Consider the following 21,286-nt stretch of genomic DNA (forward strand, 5'->3'; position numbering starts at 1 on the left):
CCATAATTCCGTTTATAGCGAACATACAAACCCTTTATTCCTAAAATCTGGTCAACTTTCAAACGGCTAAAATTGTACATAAAGAAAACAATAACCTGCTACCCAAAAAACACTCAACGAGAGAGGAAAAATTGAAACTTAAAACATGTATATGCGAGAACAACGCTAAAAACCTCTAGCATATCAGTATGTGGAATCAAGTTATGGAACGGATTGAGTCAAGAGCTCAAACAATGCACTAAAATGACCCATTTCAAGAAACAGCACAAGCAGTTGATGTTTACAAAGTACAAGGAAGACGGCTCCTCATTGTCTGTATTCACTCATCATCCTACTATGTTTCTGTCAACCACTAACCCTTTCATCAGTTCTCCATCCATCCATCCATCCATTTCCGCTTCTTCCTCATTAGGGTCGCGGGGGCATGCTGGAGCCTATCCCAGCTGACTTCGGGCGACAGGCAGGGTACACCCTGGACTGGTCGCCAGCCAATCGCAGGGCACATATAGACAAACATTCACATTCATACCTATGGGCAATTTAGAGTCGTCAATTTGGATTGCGTTGTTATCACAGAAGTAGTCAACGATCACAATTTAAAAGGTTTTCAAATTGTATAAAAAAAATAGGAGCAATATATTCGGTTACAGCGCTGGAATGAAGGTACACAGAGTCTATATAGACGTTGCCGCACCGCTATATAGTGAAAGTTAAGCTTATGTATCTGTAAAGTAACAGTTGAGCTTGTAGGGTGTGAGACTGGATCAAACTGGTTCTAACTATGCTGATAGAGTGTGTTTGCTATCTTCGCTTCTCAGTACTTTTCCATGGGTTTTCTGTGACTGTTGTGCAACTCTAGTTGTGCTATGTGAGTAGAGGAGGTCATGAAATCATTCAAATGGGAAGCTACTAGACAGAATCTAAAAGTATAATAGCTCCAAGGTTTGGTTGTACTTCACCTCAAAAGATACAGACTCAGCCACCAAGTACGGTAACTTTATTTTGTCTCAATTAATACACGACATTGGCATGTTGTACTAGCAAACACCATTATAGCATTAGTGTATCAATGACCAATTTATGCTTGAATTGTGCAGAATGTATGCACTTGAAAGTCCTGTGAAATCTTACTGTTTTTTGTATTGCTGCTGAGTTTGCTTGCATGTACATAGCTGTAAATAGTGTATATAACTTCTTGATTTGTAATACCGGTACCTTGATTTGCACTTTCTATGCTATTGTGTGCTTTTGTACTCTGCTTTTGCTGCTTTAAACCTGGAATTTCTCCTTGTGGGATGAATAAATGCATATCTTTTATTATAAAAGGCATATATTTTCTGTGATAATTATTAGAATTTATTGTGAATTTTATTTCATGTTCTCAGTTCAACTTGCCTGTCACAAAATTCCATAAAAATAGAAAAGCATTGTTTTTGGACAAATTTTGTATTTTTTCCTTTTTTGACACTGTGTGGTGTTTTTACAGTTCATTTTTACATTAAAATATACAACAAGCCTCACTTTCCCTTGGTCGTGCATCATGAAAGGATGCGTCATTAGAAAGCTGTTAACTTATTTTACCACTAAAAGTATAGGCGATAAATCAGACGCATCCACATGTGACCCTGCCAGTGAGAAAACACAATAAAATGTTTGACCTGCTGATGACATTCCTTCATTTAACTCCCTGAATGCAAACAGCGTCAACTGAAACCATATGTCCACACTATAAAATACAATGACATCATATCAGATGATTTTTTGTCTTCACCTTGTTACATTAAAGAGGATTTTAAAAAATCGAAAGCTTTACTGATGACTGGAGATGAGTTCAAGGGTTTTTTTTTTCCTGATGCATTTTTTCCAAAGGTCTTTGATGATGCTTGAGTAGACTTCAAAGACCCCCAAGTTCTCTAATCTCCAAACGGGATGAGACTTTGGTCAGGTGTTGGCAAATAGTATATCCATATATGGGTCACAGTCTATCACAGAAGTTTATGCATAGTGCACATACATTTTACTCTTCATCTTCAGCCCACGCACTGGTAAAGTATAATAAATATCATTCAGGAAAAAAAGGCAGCAAAGAAAAATGGGCAAAAATATTCTTTAACCCTGCTGGTGTAACTGTTTGAAGGTTGTATTGTGGTTGATGACTGGTACTGAATATCAGGGAGAGAGGATTTAAATAACTGATCTTAATCACTATTTATCATAACCTGTTCTGCATGGAAATTAGTGTGAATATGATGCCAAGAAAACATTCGGTAATGTTGAACAATGGACTTATCAAAGCCATGTTTGTTGATTACTTTTGACTGGAACATTCCAGGTAGCAGATTTCTTATTTTCCTCGATGTCTGGTATGCAGAATTACACAAATCTTTTCACTTTTGTGAGATGCTTTTCCCCCTTCTCCGTCATTTGGGTGATGATGGAACAGCTCCCCCAGCTCCCAAATCAAAAACGGTAGAGTGCCATTGTCCTACATGATGAACCGGGAAAAGAACGCAAATCACTTTGGAGTTCTCCACTCCAGTGAGTACCATTCTTAAATACAGGAACTTAATAATTAATTACCATGTTGTCAATACACTAAATCCCCAACTAACAAACACAATTGGTTCCAGACGACCTTTCTTAAGTCAAATTGTTGTTAAGTAGAGGAAAAGGTAATATTACCAATGATATAGGTACTACATGTACGTGTATACATATACAGTATATGTGTATGTATGTAAATATGAGTTTGGATGTAGTAGTAATATTAAACGAGGATAATTAATGAAAAAAACAATAATAAAAATGATATAATAATACGTAATGATAAATGTTATTTACCTTTGAAGAGGAGTGGTCGAGCATACGTCGTTGGTAGTGGTGGTGATATTGGAAAAAAAGAACAAATCGTCGTGGTCGTTAGACTCTTCTAAAAGAGGTATTGTTCTGTGGGTGGTGTAGAATTAAGCAGGCCTATTAACTCTTCATAAACTTTAATCACACGCTCTGTCCAATGTCCAAAGCAATGCAGCTTCCGCTGCCCCCCCCCCCCCCCCCCCCCCTCCCTCTTGTTCTCCCGCTGTTGGTCCCATTAGCAGTGTCACAGTGCCCTCTGCTGGTCAAGCATGTAGCAGTATAAATATGGACTTATCAGGCAAAACACATAAAAAAATAGACTAGTCGGCTTGTGTTCGTATCTCCAAGTGTTCGCACGTCGGATGTTCGTTAGTAGGGGACTTAGTGTAGTATGTTTATAAATACAACTGTAAATCCCCAACTTCGTTAGATGAATTGCAACTACAGCATTCACAGCAACAAAGGTGGGCTATGCTGATGACAAAAAATAAAAATCTCTCATTATTAGGTTTCTTATCGACGTAAATACTTTACATACATACATACTTTTTTCCAGCTTCTTACTGCATTGACCTGCTCTTCTCCTCAAATGGTTCCTGACAGGTCTTGAACAGTGTTTGCCCTTATAAACCTCACTGGCTCTCTTGAGAGGAAACTCCTCGATTTCTGTCCCATTTCACCTTGGCTGCATTTTCCCCTTTTCCTGTCAGCGTAGATGTCCTGTATTTGTCTTGGTTTGACATTACATATTTCCTTTTTTCTGTCTTTCTTATCCAACATTGGCCCATTGGTTGTGCGATAAAAAAAGGGAAGAACATTCCACTTACTGCAAGGCCAAAGATGAAGGCAATATTGTGTCGCAATGATTTTGCAGGATTGCCTAGAAAACATGCTCAAGTTGCTAGAAAATAGTCAACATAGTGTTTGAAAATGGAAGATATTTACAATGACTTTTTTTTTTTAAAGCAGAAACAGTTTTTCCACTAACACATGTATTTGCTTATGAGCACAGGATTAAAATATGCACAATTTAGTATTCTCTAAAATGTTATGGGGTTATTTAATGAATGCTGTCGGGCAAGACTGTGTTTTTTTTATTGCAAGTCAAAATGAAGCAGGTGTGCAAGCAGATGAAAACATTTAAATGCCTATTTTAAATGGCTGTTTTACACAAGTAAACATTTGCTGTTTGTTAACTTGGATAAAAAGGATGTAGGCATGTAAATAAGCCACACAAGTAACGAAGCAGACGATACCACACCTTTGTCAGACAGCCATGAGAGCTTTACTCTGCATATTTTTTTTAAATGAACACAGTTCAAGATTTTGTATAATTTATGCTGAAGTCACCTTGGCCAAAGATTTTAACTAAGGGAACATGAGAACATGATAGACTGCCTGGCAAAGGGACCTAACTGCTGACACTGAGGCACTTGGCGTTCTTGCTGTTGCAGAACATCCAAACAACTTCACATGTTTTCCAGTCAGTCAATTTTTGTATAAAAAGGGACCGAATGACTTTGGGCCAAGCACAATTGAGAAGGATCAATTTTAAAATCTGAGTGTTTGGTTTGCATGTTTTGAACCGAATGTCTGGTAAAATGTTTTAAAAAGGACTGCTATGTTTTTCCTGCATTGCTATGTAACATTGTAGCTTTCACACAGGGATGCTACAAATTAGCAACAGCACATCCTCATTTGCCTTTTATAGAGAACCCAGTGAAGTGGGATTTTGCAGCAACTGTGTGCATGTTCACACAGCAGCAAGGCATCCCACAATTAGGTCATTAGCATGACGACGTCAATGCCAACAGCCAATGTGTAAAATACCCGTCGGATAGCAACAATTGCTTTCAACACAACGAGGCCGCAGACGTGAGTCTCTGCATTGCAGAATGCCCTTACACACAAACAGTGTCCAACCACGTTACTACCTCCGGTCGGCTTTGTTCCCCCCGTTCCCACCCAAAAAGGCGTAAATAAGTCTGCTTTTACAGACAAGGTAAAAGGGGCCAGTGACAGAACTGAGAGTGTAGATGGAGGTTGTCTTGGACATCCACCCTTTGAAAACTCACGAGCACGCAAATTCTAAATCCTGACGTATTTCTTCTTCATAACAAGACCCTGCCATGTGAAGGAGGGAGGCTCTTATTCGATGACGGCCACAGCTGCCACACACACACACACACACACACACACACACACACACACACACACACACACCGGCGCTTCAAACAAGCTCTGAAGAATGCTCCTTCCTGGCCTATGTCATCTTTCAGCCTGACACTGGCCCACTGAGAGTACAACCTCTGGGGGGTTAACGTGGAGCAAAGCAGATGGTGTGATTCTCTTGTTGAAACACTGCTTTCTTCACTGAGCAACAGCAGATAATGACTTGTCCTAGCTATGGGGAACTGTTGATGGAAGTGACCAATCTGCGCAGGAAAGGGGACCACAACAAGATGGGACAAAAGAATACAGTAATAGTTAACAAATACTGTATATAACAAACATATTTATGGCCCCCTCCTTAACATCAAGGTTTGGTGTTAGTGTGGCCCATGCACCCTGGTTGTTTTATATTATTATATAGAGCGGCTCTTTGATTGGGCAAGCAACAGCCAACACTAAACTCACAGTGAGCTGTCACATAGCGTGTCACGAGACTGAACGCTAACGACAATCACGGCGCAAACACAACAATGACAGCACAAGGGCAACTACTATTACTATGAGGAGGTAATAGCAGCTATGTTAATAACTTTTTTAAAAAGCAAGTGCCGCAAGGCATGCTGGAAAGCAACGCTACAATATATTATATTTTTATTTTTATGTTTTTTTTGTTGTTTTGGAATACTTCAAACCCTTTTTGTGGAAATACTTGATGTGGCCCAGCATCACCCAGACTCTACTGTACCTCCAGCGGCTATGGGAAGCTGAGCTACATCCACCATGGCAACTTTAATTCTACTCCATATGCTAACAGACATGTATGCAAACAGGTTTTGGAAAACTTTGAATTTAAAAACTTGCCCTTTGAGATCTGTTTTCAGCTTCCAACACTGTTGCACTGTCAATAAATGGTCAAAAACAACATTTTTAACAAATTTTAGGTGAACCTAAACTGCACTGTGTAAACATCGCCTGAGAAATCAAAGTAGCAAAAGCCAACACAGTAGTGAAGTGAGAGTGGAAGTGCACCACCTCATGATCTAAGAAGCTTTCTAACAACAGCCTTCATATGCGAGACACATGGAGAGGGAAGTCACAGGGTACAGCCAGAAGGGGAACTATTAAAACGACAAATAGCCTGGCAGTAAATCACACAAACATTGACTATATAAAGTAGGAAATAGGCCGTCAGGCTTGGAGACACTATCTGACACTGGATCATCATAATGGAACGCCTGCAAGACCTGGCTTCACATGATGGATTTGAATTCAAATGAACTTTATGTGCAATAAGCTGTTTTTGCAGCATCTGGAAGCAACATTTTGAAATACTGCATGACATTTACTGGGGAACCTCTACAGTCGAATAACCCAGAGGTCCTACAATTTGGAATATGTCCAAGATATGTGCCTCACGAGGGTGTGAAGAGAGGAATAATGTGTACAGTGGCTGTTACGTGACGTAAGCAGACTCGCATTCAAATCTATAAAACTCCATTGTTACCATACCCATTGTAGATGTGTAGATTTATTTATGTGAGAAATACAGGGACGGTACATATTAAACAACATTTTTACGTATATATGCAAGATAATAGCCAGTGGCTGATTTGCATCTTAAGTCACTGGGGGTAGGTTGATGTTAAGTACAGTAACAATAACATTTGACATACAAGAAGAAAACAAGAAGAAAAAAAAGAAAAACAGTAATCAGACAAATAAACAACAGACGTAACACTGTGTGCACTTGACAGAACCATGCTTGCGTGCTAAATTGCTGGGTGTCACTTGTTCTCAGAGTTAAGGTTAAGGTAAACTAATATATTTTAGCACTGAAGGTGATTAACGTCTTTTTATGTTTGTATAGCGGTTTACGTTGATTAAAATCCCCGTCGAGTTGCAATCATTATAAAGACGACAATTCCATAATTCTTTCAAAAATTGGGCAAACAGGAGTTTGACCAAAGAAATTCCATCTTTGTCTCACTATCTGTGGCCGTCCAGATAATCAAACCTGGGGCGATTTTGTCACCGCTGCATTTTTAGCCACGTGGTCCTGGCTGCCCCAAGCATACAAAACACAAGACAGGAGTGTCTATTGATGCCCTGATGACCTTTCACCCCTGAGCTATCACTTATAACTATCTCCAAAACTGCAGACTTAATTGATGTTCGTTGCTCACATTGATCTCTGTGAATTCTTTATGGCTCCCAGGATAATGAATGTGGGGGGCACAAGGTTTAGTGACTGGAAAACTGCCTACAGGCTTCCGGACAGGACTCCAACTTCTTCTCTCAAAGTATCCGGCCAAGGCGGTTAACGCTAAATGAAAATTCATCTTGAATTACTCGTTTCCACCTTTGCCAAATAACCTACAACTGCAATCCAAGCGAGAGCAGGAACAAATGAAGAACAGATTGTTTCTATCTTGACATGAGGGTTAATCGCTTGCATCAACTCTCTGAAGATCATCTAAAAGTTTGGTTTAATTCATAAAATAACAGTTTTCAAATATAGAGACCACATTATTAAAACAAACAGACCAATGCACTGCTTTTAAAGTAAACAGCGTAAACATCCAAAGCTGCAGCAATGGTGCGGCCACCACCTCTGAACTGGGTGTGACAGGTCTCCCTATCACCCAAGCCTCTTTTCAACAGCAAGGTGCTGTACTCTCTATTACCTTTGCACATTCTTCACTCTCTGAACAGGACAAGGCCATGTGAGACTCTCCACACATGGATGCAATTATGCTGAAGGACTATGGAGACGCACTGGGATGTGGGGCAGCCTGCTTGTTTACGGTAAAACATGTTAAAACCTCTCCTCTTTGCAGATATTTTAGCCTCCAGTGCCAAAACATTCTAATGACACAAAACTGTCCGGGATAACAGGAACAAAAGGTTAATTATATACAGCAGTGCCCATTGAGGAATCAAGGTTGAAACATTCTTCTTCGAGATTTTGTTCTCCCTCTCTCTATTAATAACATCTTGAATGACACTCGATAGAGCAAAGACCTCTGCCAAGGCTGTACACCTTCATATGCTGTGCTAACAAATCAAACTGCAGAATGAGGAGGGAATTTCTATTCAAGAGGAGACTGAGGGTAGCAAGTGTTTATTGCAGAGGTGGGAGAAAGTCAATGTTTTGCAAGTCTCAAGCATGTCTCAAGTCTTTAATCCCGAGCTAAGTCTGAAGTAAATACATGCAAGTCCAAGTCAAGTCGCAAGAGACAACAAGCCAGGCCTTGCTGGAAATGACATAATGGTCATATTTGTTGAGTACTTTGAATGGGAGCACATTTTACTCAACACGCTCACTGAAAATCTCAAGTATTTTCAAGTCACTGAGTCATTGATGTCAAATTCCAAGTCACGTTGCAAGTCTTTGATGACACTCGACTTGATTCCACACCTCTGGTTTATTGTTGTCAATTCTAGCTGTGACTGTTACAATGGCACCCCGGCTGACCACGTAGTGCTTGCTTTTGTGAAGGGAAAGACGTCGAGTTGGTACCGTTCAAAGACAGTGGTCACTGGTTATGTTAACACAGTGGATGGAACCTCAGTGTTTATCACAAATCTCTTCCAAAAGGTCAGACAAAAAACAAATGAATTCTTGATTGAATTACACAGCTAATCTAATTAGCACAATCAAAACAGTGGCTTTAATTGAGATGAGACTGCTGTTATACTGTAATAATATGCAGAAGTCTTTAAGACTGCAGGCACAGGAAGTCATTTGAAATGTTCAGTCTCTACAGTCAAGTGTGGGAGCAAAACTATTCCTGAAAAATGCTTGTGTGGCTTGTTCGTGCAAAGTAAGCACATGTCTGCTCAGATTTCTTCAAGCAAAAACAAGAAAAAGAATTTTGGACCAGATCTACGACATATACTTTCTTAAAAATAGAAGAGTATTGTCCATTTTTAATACATGAGTTACTGTAAGTGTGGACATGTTAAACACAGCAAGTGAACAAATTTTCATTGCTCAGACACGCAGAAGGGGATAAAAAAAAAACAACGCTTCTTGTTTGTGCCAGTGTAAACATATTTGCTTTCCTTACTGTCATTTTCTTGAGCACGTTGAACACAAACTATGTCTATGGTGCAACACTAAAGGAGATAACGGGGAACTAATTTGGTTTCCCATCAGGAGCAAGTGGGAGGACTTCTGCTGTCCTACCATCACAGTTGATCTGTCCAGTCAACTCTTACTGAACTTTGCAACAAATTTAAAGAGCAAATGCAAGACAGCCTGTCAAATTTGGCTGCATCTCCTAGAGCAGGGCCATCTAAAATGTGGCTCACGGGCAGTACAATTAAAAAAGAAAACTTTCAAAAGGGGAAAAGGGAGTGTAGTAACAAGAATAAAAATGTCACGACTGATAACACTAATAATAATACGCTTTGTCACATAACACAAAGCTGACAAGCAATTTTTAGTTTTCCTTACATATCTACATGGGCTGGTTTTAGCCTGTTTACAAAATTCAAAACATCACTTGCGTTCTTTGATTTTTGTGGAAGACGTGGAAAAAGTTGTGACACCCCTGTCCTAGAGGCTAATTCACTACAGTGGAGCAACTTTGGCTTAAAATGTACTCAGATTTAAAATGTAGGGATGTTAGATTGTCCCTGCTTGTGAAGCACATTGATTATCCATGCATGTGCTGCAGATGAAGACACAATGGGAAAGGGAAGGGGGGTGGGCACATGGGGTGGAGAGTGTGTTAGGGGAGGGGGAGTGCTGGTGGTGACCCCATCCAAAAAACTCACGCACACACAATGGGAATGGATAGCGAGGCAAACATGACTTTTTACTCAACTCCTGCCAAACACAAGCTCACACTCCTCCAGAACTTCACCACAGCAGCCACCTGACAAGCCCACTGTAACACCTCAAAGCACCAATCAGTTATACTTCTTTCATTCTCTTTCAACTTGAAAGAAATTCCTCCCAGCTTGGACTTTTGAAGACAAAAAAAGCACAAACGTGTACGGCTTCAACTCACCCAACCCTTCCCTGCTCTTCTTCTTCTTCTCTTCCCTCTCCTGCTCTTCCTCTTACACTCTCCTTGCACAAGCTCCTCAATCACAAGCTCCAGCTGGTGAGATGGGACTGACTGTGGCTGCCCTTGGTCCCGCCCCCCACACGGTCATGTGACAGCCATCCCAAGTGGCCAGGAAAGGTCTATACTCTGGAGCCACACCCCTCATTCAAAGAAAATGAATGGGGAACATTGTGGATGTGGATTACAAGCCATGTGTGTTTGAGTGTGTGCGAACTTTACATTAATCACAAGGAAGGACAGCAAGAGTGTGTGCTTGTTTGTAACAACAAAAGTTAACATCTTTGTGTGTGTCCATCTGCTCACTCCCTCAAACCTCCCTGTGTGTGTGTGTGGGTGTTCTTGTCATTATGTCTGTCTTGACCACATTAGACCCTGTGTGTGTGTGCATGTGTGTGTAAAAACGAAACAAAAAATATGACAAACATGCACCGACTTGAAAGACTGAAGCATTCTCAAAGTCAAAAACAGCAGCAGGAAAACATAAAGTGGTAGTTATCTGCAAATCTCACTTACTCAGGTCTACTTCCTGTGTGGTTCTCACCCTAAATGCTGACATTTGTAAGTGACACTCTATTTACTACTGATGTAGTACATATTCTGATAGGAACATGACTTTGATGTTGGATTGTAACATAGGCTAAACAAATGCATTTGAGATGATGAGTGCTTTTCATAACACGGCACAAATGTGTCCTTCCTGCCAGTGTTGCATTAAATCTTGTTCACACATGGCTGCTTCCTTGTGACTGTGTGTGACTATGTGTAAAATATATCATGTGTGTGCGACACAAAAAGTGAGAGCAGAAAAACTCACCCATAAATATTATTATTACACCTTTAGTTTCAGTCTAACAGCTTGTCATAGAAGACCTTTTTGACACACACACTCACATACCACAATCAGAGTTGTGCAACACGTATATACGACTGATGGAAACATATTGGGAGATACACAAGAGATGCATTGTTCTCACACAAGCTTAACTCTCACCTCTACACAAACTTTCTTCACTTTCTCTTTCTTGAGGGGCACGGCAAGTGTCTTGCTCTGTGTAAGCAACAGCCTTTACAGGCCACAAGAAAAGGCAAGCTTGGACAATCTAAATGGTATCTAATACAGCTTTGGCTTTTACAATGTTATAATAATGGTCATTTTTGATAACACTTGAGAACAACCTCTCACTGTGATACAGCTAACTCTAATCACAAATATCAACACTGTTCAATTCTGTCAAAATTGAGAATTATTATGTTTGTCAGATGTTGTTAATACAGCTTTTGTATTGCATCTCATTAGATTGTGTAGGTGTACGGTTGTGGCCTGTGAGTGCATTTTATCGATGCTATCAATCATTGCTGTGTGCTATATTCAATTTAGATCAGGGGTGCTCAACTGCTCTCAATCTGGGACCCACATCTTCCCATGGTTTTGTAATTAGTGACTGATTTTTATGAAGTCAAAACAGGCGATAAGTTTTGTTTTCTAAATAATAGCCTATTTCCTTATTTAGCAATACACATAATATGTGCAAAGTGCATTTTAGAGCACATTTTTACGAGGAAATGAGTAACAGGTTAACTAGATACATACAAATACATCTACTGTAAATACATTTAAATATGAAAATCGCATTACATACGTATTCTGATATTTAACCAAGAATTAGTATATATATCGTATATAGTATATATCAAGGACAAAGATACAAATCTAACAAAATGTTTTTTTAATTTCAACATAAAAACTAAATAACTATATTAAATAATTAAAGTAATGTTTTGACCGCAGCCCATCCACTTTTGGGCCCCGACCCACCAGTTGAAAATCACTGGTTTTGATTATTCACTTAAGTTGTTTGTAACAGTGTTTCCTGACCTTTACTGAGTCAAGGCACATATACTGTATTTTACATGATAAAAATATCATGGCCAACCACTAAAGCTTGCCACGACTTATTCTGTGGTATGAATGACAACAGGTGGATACACAGAGTAATTACTTTAAGTACTTTCTGCCATTCATTTGTTCTGTATGGCACTATGCACTACTGGCATAGATAGGTGAACAAAGACACATTATATAATAAATAATCATTTTCTGACCCCGGCAAACCTGATGACCTCTCATGGCACACTAATGTGTCGCAACATAGTGGTTGGGAACCACTGGTTAATAATAGAGTATGAGTCAACTAACTAGGACACTTCTCATGTTGTGAGAGTGTGGCTGCGTGAAAGCATGTTGGTAAACCTCACTTCCTGGAGGCTTAAAGAGCTACGCTGGACGACGAGTTGACAGCTCAGGCTTTTAGCTTGTTGGCTAGTGCTGCTCAACTCTCATTTAGTGGAGATCGGTGGACCCAGGTTCAAGCCCTAGCGGGTGCAGGGCCAGATTGTGTGGGTGACCACCATTACATGAGCACCAGCGTGTCGCTTACATTAGGGCTAAACTGACTCAATGCTCATATTCGGTCAAATGCAACAAAACAGTGCAGATGGACAAAGGCCCTAAACATACAGTCATGGACCACTTATTAGACCACCCTTCTTTCTGCAGTTTATTGATCCATTTTAATGCCTGGTACAACTAAAGGTACATTTGTTTGGACAAATATAATGATGATAACAAATATAGCTCATTCAAGAGTTTCATTTAAGAGCTGATATCTAGCAACTTCCATGGTTTTCTTGATAATAACCAAAATCACTTCAATTCTTATATGACAAGCTATCTCATTGTACTGCCAAAAATGGAACTCTTATGAGCTATTTTTGTTTCCATTGTTGTATTCGTCCAAACAAAGGTACCTTTAGTTGTGTCAGGCATTAAAATGAACAAGAAACTGAAAATCTTATGTGGTCTAATCATTTTTTTCATGACTGTACAGTACTATGCCAAACAAATCAAGACTTCTTGAAGGCAAGCAAATTACACTGGCCCGATCTCAAGCCAATAGAGCATGCTTCTTGCAGCAAGACCCTCAAACAAGCAGCAAATCAAGGCCTGGCAAAGCATCCCCCTGAGCGTGAACGTATTTAATATACGGTACTGTTAATGGCTGTTCCTTTTATTAATCTGTATCCTATTCATTTGAGGTGGTTTATAAAAGCCAAAACTTATGACAATTGAGACTCTTCTGTGACTGTGATGGGGGTCAAAGAAACTTTTGATGTCTGGTGACACTGAACCCCCCTGGCAGTAAAATATACATTCCCACAGTACATCCTGCTTTTATCAGGGAGAATATTTTCCATTTCAGCTCACATGAAACAATTATTAGTGTTGATGTGTTATTAGTATGAAACTCGTGACCACTAGGGTTTGACCTTGTTATTTCCTTGTGGGAACGAAGATCAAACGTGTCAGAGTTATTTTATTAGTCCTAGTAAGAGCCTAAAAAGCATAGCTTTGAACTAATTTATGGTAAATAAATTGAATTTGAATGCAAGCTGGGTTAACCTTGAGAGGCATACAGAGGAGAAAAGCACTCACAGATGGTGTGGAGCGATGGCTCTCCATTTTCCATCGACAAATGTCAACCAGGAGTCAGATGTTTTTAAAATGAAGTAATCTGCTCTCTCCTTGCTGTGCAAAGTAAGAATTATTGGCATGCAGAAAGAGTAATATGCATTGATGCCATGAGACTCCAGGGCTGGCCCAGAGGTCGGGACTTTTCGCTGAGAGCCAACCAGAGCAGAGCACACATGGAGCTGATTAAAAGAGTCACCTCCATGAGCGACACGATGACACTTCCTGGGGTGGCGGATGTAGCGGGGTGAAAAAAAGAAGAAGTAGGCGGAGCTGGTGGGAAAGGTCGGAAAGGGTGAGGAAAAGAAATGGAGATGGAGGAAAGAGGAGGAACATCTGGCATGGCATGCATATCTCCAGGGAAGATAGCAGCGTCTGTCAGAGACTTCCTGTTGTGTTTTTTCGCTGAGGCTGCGGTGCTCCCCCGTGGTGCAAATGGAGACAGCATGTGAGTGAGGAGTGGGGATGGTTTATCTCATCGCCTCAAAAGTGGCCTCTTCACGCATTTCCATGGCTTCAAGCACTTTTACCTGCCAAACACTTCAACAACGCAGTTTACATCACAGTATGGTGTGGAATTGGCTTGCCTTTTTATGTCAGTTCATTCATCGAGCCATCAATCATCTAGGCCGCTTATCCGGTTGTGGATAACAGAAATGCTGGAGTCTACCCCAAATGACTCAAATGAAAAAACATTCACACTCACATTTGCACCTACAGTTCCCACATTGATTAAAGTCAAAGGCTGTGTACAAAAAAGTAGCATGGTACGAATACATTGGATTTAGTTGCGTAGCGGTATCTTCGTAACCCGAATGGTTCCCGGGGATCGAACCGGTGTCCACTGATGAGAGTCGAACAGTGCTAACCGACAAGCTAATAGCCTGAGCTGTCAACTCGTGCAGCTCAGACATTAGGGAGTGAGGTTTACTCGCACAGCCATCCCTGCTCTCTATCTACAATTTTATTGATTTAATGTCATAAAAAGCAGTTCCCACTTTCATTTGAACTCACCTTATAATTAAAACCTGATTGTTCTGTTGAAGGGACAGACTACTTGATGGAGGGGAACTGTACCAGACAACTTTATATTGAGCAGATCATAACATTACGGTATTGTTACAGACATAGCGGACAAGTCATTCGGGATGAAGCTTCTGATTTACAACACAGCACTTACAAACAGGTGGATGTCAACTTGACTAACAGCCCACTATTTGTAGCAAGGAGTAAACATATACCATACATGTCGAGGCATGTCTGTTCAATTTAAGATTTTAATCAGATTCCAGTCTGCAGGGAGTATTCTATGTGCAGCTTTAATGATACGAGAAATCCATAACAGTAGAGATATACAGCACTACGCAAAAGTCTTGGGACACCAAGCTTTAGCAATACGTTAATAACCAATTATAACTGGATGTCTCTTAGCAGAGCGTAGACCTCCACCAAGGCTGAATTGCTGTTTGTCCATCTGGTAGTTATCAGGCTACTTCCTGGGTTCATGGATGATGACAAACAGATGGTGGTACCATTATGATTCTTGGGGATGGACCGTTCCTTTGACACCATAGTGACTCAGACTGTAGTACCGTAATAACACACCTTTGTCCAGATCCTCACCAAAATGTAATGAATTATTCCTTGGTCCATGTGCCACCCCAGTTTGATATTTTATTGGAATCTAGATAATTCTTAGCTATACAGTATATCCATCTATTTACTGTTTTACTGTGTCAAAATGACTGCTATGAAAAAGTCCTTAAAAACATTTAATCTGGTGGTGGCCTAATGCTTTTGCACAGTACTGTACTAAAGAATCATAAAAAATTGGTCAACCCCAGTTGGGTTACATTGCTGTTGTCTCCAACCATGCATTTTCCCTGAGGGTACAATGCACAACAAAGACAATGGCAACAACCATGCACTTTCGACCTCACCCCGAGCATTTAATCAGAAGGTTAGAGCAACTCAGTCTTTCTCACTTGGTTTTGCTTGCTCCATTAAAAGACAAAAATATATGTTTTTACAAAAATGACCTCAGAGAGAATACAAGGCAGTCTTTGTGGCCTGACTGTTTGTTTTTAGGAGAATTTCGCCCTCTCCTTTAAACCCACCAAAGCTTTCCCAGCTGGGCTGTCTTTTAAACTAAGAATTAGCACCAAGGCCATACCTAGATACACTTCCTCAAGTACTGTACTATTTTTTTTTGCTATCGTAGAAAGTTTCTCAGACAAGCAAGTACTCACAGAGGCTTTCTGTTTCTTGGTTCGTCTCACTGCAAGATGACACCGTCTCTACTGCCTCCATTGCACCTCTACTTTTGTTTGCCACAAATGTGATAATACCTCCAGATATCTCCACGACAGCTGCTGGCTGGACTGACAGTGATGTGTGTAAGCCACTGTGTCCTCGCTATTTCTGATGTTCTGCAGTGAATTCTTTCCCTGATGAAGGGTAAACACAATAGACTCCAGGGGATCAGCCTTCTGGGGGATTTGTTGAGGCTTTGGTTGCGGAGAGGAGAAAGTCTACATGTCTTTAAGGACCATCCCCAGTGACCCACTTCTGATGCTCAAAACCGTCCATGTCCAAAGGCAGATATCATCTTACTGATGATGCTCCTTGAACAAACCCAGAACAACTACACCACAAGCGTGCCGTCATTAGGGATGTGCATGCAAGACCCTGGCTGTTCAATGATCAGTGAAGAGTCAGTTGGGCAGAAAAGTGTCCAGTCCCTTAACTCCTGAGTTCATCCTGCTGTTCATGCCAGCACTTTTTCGCATCAAGTTTGAGGAAAAAATTGATTCAAAAGCATAACCTCACGACTACAAAGTCTTGTATCATTTTCATGTAAACCACAAAGCCAACAGTCCCATCCTAAATAGCTGTAAATCTGATCCAATGAATGCCAAGTTAAGACTGCAAAGCAATACTCAAATGAGGAGTCAATGAGCACACGGTTTGCTTGGCTGATCTAAACTGTCAAGTTGCAGGAATTATTGGAACTCAAAGTAAGAATCAGGAGTGACATTAAACATTAACAGTCTTTTTATGTAAAAAAAAAAATTTAAATTAAAAAAAAAAAAAAAACCATTAACAGTCTTCCTATAAGGCACATGCATGATGGATCCATGGTGTGACCTCCCCTCAGAGAACAAAATATGGCTCGGACCTGTTCCGCTTCCCGTCTACCTTAAACTGTTTTTACTCCCTCAATGCTGAAACGAGGAATCAGTTCACTTTTCCTTTAAATACACCTAAAATTAACTTAGTCGGTTTGAAAATATATTTTGCTTTATTTTTGTCAAGCGGCTCCTTACCTGAAGTCTCCTGGCACCTTCTAGAAGCTGTCCTAAGTGATTAGGCAACATCTGTGTTGATAGTGGTTAATTGGTTCCAGACCCAACCGCGATAAATGGATTTCCGCGCTATAGGATTCAAAGTTAATCAATAAAATATTTTCATAGAGTATAGAAATCCTGTTTCTGACTTTCTAAATACCGTTTTTAACATTATTAGGGCCCTGTAGACATGAAATAACACGCCTGCAGTCACCTTTACACTTCTATTCATTGTTTACAACACATTGCGCAACTCTTATGCTGCAGGCATTTGAGACAGCTGCTAGCTAGCAAGCTAACAAGCTTGTAAGCTATCGAGCTAACCAGTTGGCGAGCGTTAGAGCGAGCGATATTGCGAGGGACGGCTGTGCTTTTTGGACAGATGTTGTTTTTGAGTGTTTCGTACATATTTCTCTGTGTGTATGTGGAAAAATAATGATCAAGACATAGTCTGCACAGTTTAATTTCACATCTACATCGCTGGAAACAGAGTAGGTGGTACTGAAACTGCACCTCAATGTCACTTCAACAACAACCTACACTAAGGTTGCACCGGTGTCAGTGTAGTCCAAAGCTGCAGCCAACTGTTGTTATACTATTTGACTTGAACTTTAGTTAGATGCATGCTTTGGAGTAATACGAATACATGGGAAACAATTTGTTCAATACATTATTTTTAGTGCAAACTAAGAAATTAACAGAATAAAAAAACAAAACCCGCTCACTGCCTTAAAAGGCAACAACAGTACCATTACACAAGTTGTGCAATTTATTCTCTTATTGTGCTGCATGCTGCCAATGATTGTGGCCTCAGGCTGACTTGGTTCTCTATGTCTTACAGCAGCAATACGCATTAATTGCGCATTTGCTGAGAATGCCTGTTCTGCGTTTAGGGAGGGGCAGCTCTGGCTACAGCACATAAATGTAGGATGCTGTGGCGGGTGTAAATAAACAGGCATTAGAGACACAAATGCACCTTCCTAATTTGGGATTTCCAGCATATGCTCACTTCACACAAACACGACCATGAATCCCTCTGCTGCCCCTTCATCTAGGCACAAGTCAGCAGATGGCCGCACTGCGGTGCAACTGACCATCTGCCTGCCTGTCCACACACACACACACACACACACAGACACACACACACTTATGGCAATTACTGTCTGTCCAGCATGTCTTCTCTCAGGCAACATTAGGGGCCAAACATCATTTGCAGAGAGGGTTTGACCACAAATAAACTTTCCTAAGAGCAATTAAACTTTATTGCTTTGCACGCCATTCCAGTTAAAGACATGGAGTTATGACACTGAAATGCCCATGTGTTATTTTGTTGTCGTTTCCATTCAGTGAAAGTAAATACTACCACATTTTGACAAATGAAACTTTAATGGCCTTACAATTTTGTATGTTTCTTCCAGTTATGGGCAAGGCTTGATTGCATTATTTGTCTCATGAAAAATCTCTTCAAAAAAGACAAACTACGATCAGGTAATTTTCAACGTGTCGGTGCACGTGTGTGTGACTTTGACATACCGTACATGTAAATTGATAAATGAGTGTCGGTTTGACAGCGAAAGCTAAATAAAGTGCGGGAAGGGGTTCACTTAGGCATTTGGCAAAATGTGTAAAAGGGACAAACGTCTTTCAGCAGTGGTGGGAAACTTATTTAACCCTTGACTTCACCCAGATGCTCTATGTAAACTTCAACTTCCGAATGCCTCACGTGGGCTAGAGGGAAACCCTGAGTGTATGTCAGTGTGTGTGTGTGTGTGTGTCTCAACAGTCTTTCAATAAATTATTCTCCTTGTAATACATTCAACACTTTCAGTTATGACGATGAAATGAGTGTAAATTGGTTAATGTTGTTGTTTAACAGTGTTTATCTGTCACATACTGCCTCCTGGTGGTGTGTTTGGAAAGCGCACTTGACATGTGACAGCTGCCGCGAGTTTGACTACAGGACGTGTTTGACCTCAAAAGACAGATGCCAACAGTCTGCTGGCGAACTGTTTTTTTTTCTAATTTGACAGCAAAGCCAGCATAGCCAAATATTTCATCGTTCATCAAACTGAATTGTCATTAATCCATTGCAACAAGAACATACCCCACACACCAGCTGCTACACAAGATTTTAAGCAACCAATGTCCCCTTTTTTACAGCATTTTTTTGTCATTGTATATCAAATGCAACTAAACCATGTTCAATATTGTAATTCCCTCATCAACAGTGAATAATGGTGACGCATCCCAGCATATCATGGCAAAAAAGTCCAATATGGAACCAGTGGAGGTTGAACAATTCAGAATTTCACCCATATTTTCAGGAAAATCATGCATTATAATCACACAAAAGTTGCCCAATTCAGACAGCATCAGAGGATTAACTCTGCTCTGCTTGCATTTAGCTTTTTCTCAATACTTGCACTCAACAAAAATCTAAACAACCCTCTTGTTTTTGCTCCCATTTTTCATGAGCTGAGCTGAAAAATGTTTATGTGCACAAAAGGTTTTACAGTTTAGCTGTATTGGGGGTATTCCGGAGGGTGCCGCAAACCAGTCTGTATTTGCTGTGACCACCATTTGCCTCAAATATCCTAAAAACCGATCCAGAGCATCCCAAACATGCTGCGTGAGTATGTTGGCCATGCAAGTACTGGGATGCTTTCAGCTTCCAGGAATTGAGTAGCGATCCCTGAGACATGGGGTGCATTATCATGCTGCAATATGAGGTGATGCTTGCTGATGAATGACACAACAATTGGCCTCGGGCTCTCGTCACAGTATCTCTGCGCATTGAAAATTACATCGATACTGTGAAATGCACTTGTGTTGTGGATGGAGTGGCCCATGGAGGCAGTGGGGTTATGGCACGTAGGCATGTATGTTATGGACAACAAACACAGGTGCATTTTCCATCCATCTACTTGTATTTTCTATACCGCTTCTCCTCATTAGGGTCACAAGTATGCTGAGCCTATCCCAGCTGACTTCGGACGAGAGGCGGGGTAAACCCTGGACTGGTCGCCAGGGCACATACAATATAGACAAACAACCATTCACACTCACATTCATACCTATGGACAATTTAGAGTCTCCAATTAACCTAACATGCATGTTTTTGGAATGTGGGAGGAAACCGGAGTACAAAACCAGAGAAAACATGCAAACTCCACACGGAGATGCCCAACGGAGATCTCCTGACTGTGTGGCCAACATGCTAACCACTCAGCCACCGTGCAGCCAGGTGCATTTTAATGCTGGCATTTTGAAGACAGCAAGCATGTTTGGGATGCTCTGGTTCTGCCTATACGGTGTTTGAGGCAAATGGTGGTCACACCAGATATTGACAGGTTTTTTGGACCTCCCCCCATCCCCAATACAGTTAAACTGCACATTTTCGAGCGGACTTTTATCGTGGCTAACCTAAGGCACATCTGTGCAATAATCATGCTGTCCCATCAGCATCTGGATATGCCACACCTGTGAGGTGGATAGATTATGAATCACGAATGATGAATGCTCACTAACACAGATTTAGACAGATTTGAGAGCAGTATTTGAGAGGTACGCTTTTTATGTACATAGAAAAATCAGTCAACTTGGGTATTGCTGTTTGTTATCAAAGTTCAAATAGAACGTTATTACATTCTACAGTGGTTAAGTCTGTGAATATTCTCATTCATTCAGGGCATTGTATTCTCAGGGCACTGAATTGAACTGGACTGTTCAGGTTGTTTTACAAGTCTTACAAGACAAGATAATGAATAATAAATGAGATAGACATTCGTCTATAAAGCCAAGACTATTTGTTTTTACGTTTTCATACTTTACAGTGACTAACTTATTTTTTACCATTGTATAATAGTTGAGTGTTGAAATGCGACTTAAAACACTGCCTGTACAGGTAATGGCATGTTTACGATATTCATGACAGAGTCAGATTATTTCTCTTTCTCTTTCTATTATTTTCTAGAGAAAAACCGGGTCCATACCTGAAGAAATCAGAGTTTAAAGAGCATCGAAATTCAGAATCCTTGTGAAAGTTACATGGTAATATAGTCTAACTTCCTGAGATTGTGTCTCAATGTGTGTGCTGACTTCAGTGAGAAACCTGATCACCTTCCAGAACTGTTGCTATTGTGACAAGATGGCAACAAGTCGCGTCATTACAGTCGGAGCATGTTGACCCTCAGTGTGTCTGTGCCTGAAGGCGAATGCTTGCGTCTCAATGAAAGGAAGAAACAACGAGAACAACACAACTAAACAATCCGAGGCCAACAAGTGTGTGTTTGTGCACGTGCCCT

General features: G+C 40.5%; 1 protein-coding gene across 5 annotated transcripts in view; it reads right to left on the reverse strand.

Moving 5' to 3' along the window:
• septin9b (septin 9b) overlaps positions 1 to 21,286 on the reverse strand; it is a 100,778-nt gene that overhangs the window by 26,750 nt on the left and 52,742 nt on the right. The window contains exon 1 of one of the 5 annotated variants that reach the window (XM_054778892.1): positions 10,047 to 10,154. The exons of the other annotated variants lie outside the window; for them this stretch is intronic. The gene's annotated coding sequence lies outside the window, so the exon portion shown is untranslated. Of the gene's footprint in view, positions 1 to 10,046; positions 10,155 to 21,286 lie in introns of those variants that run through there. 5 annotated transcript variants of the gene reach the window in all.

This window comes from Dunckerocampus dactyliophorus, chromosome 6 (assembly GCF_027744805.1).
Source record: "Dunckerocampus dactyliophorus isolate RoL2022-P2 chromosome 6, RoL_Ddac_1.1, whole genome shotgun sequence".
Lineage (NCBI taxonomy): Eukaryota > Metazoa > Chordata > Actinopteri > Syngnathiformes > Syngnathidae > Dunckerocampus > Dunckerocampus dactyliophorus.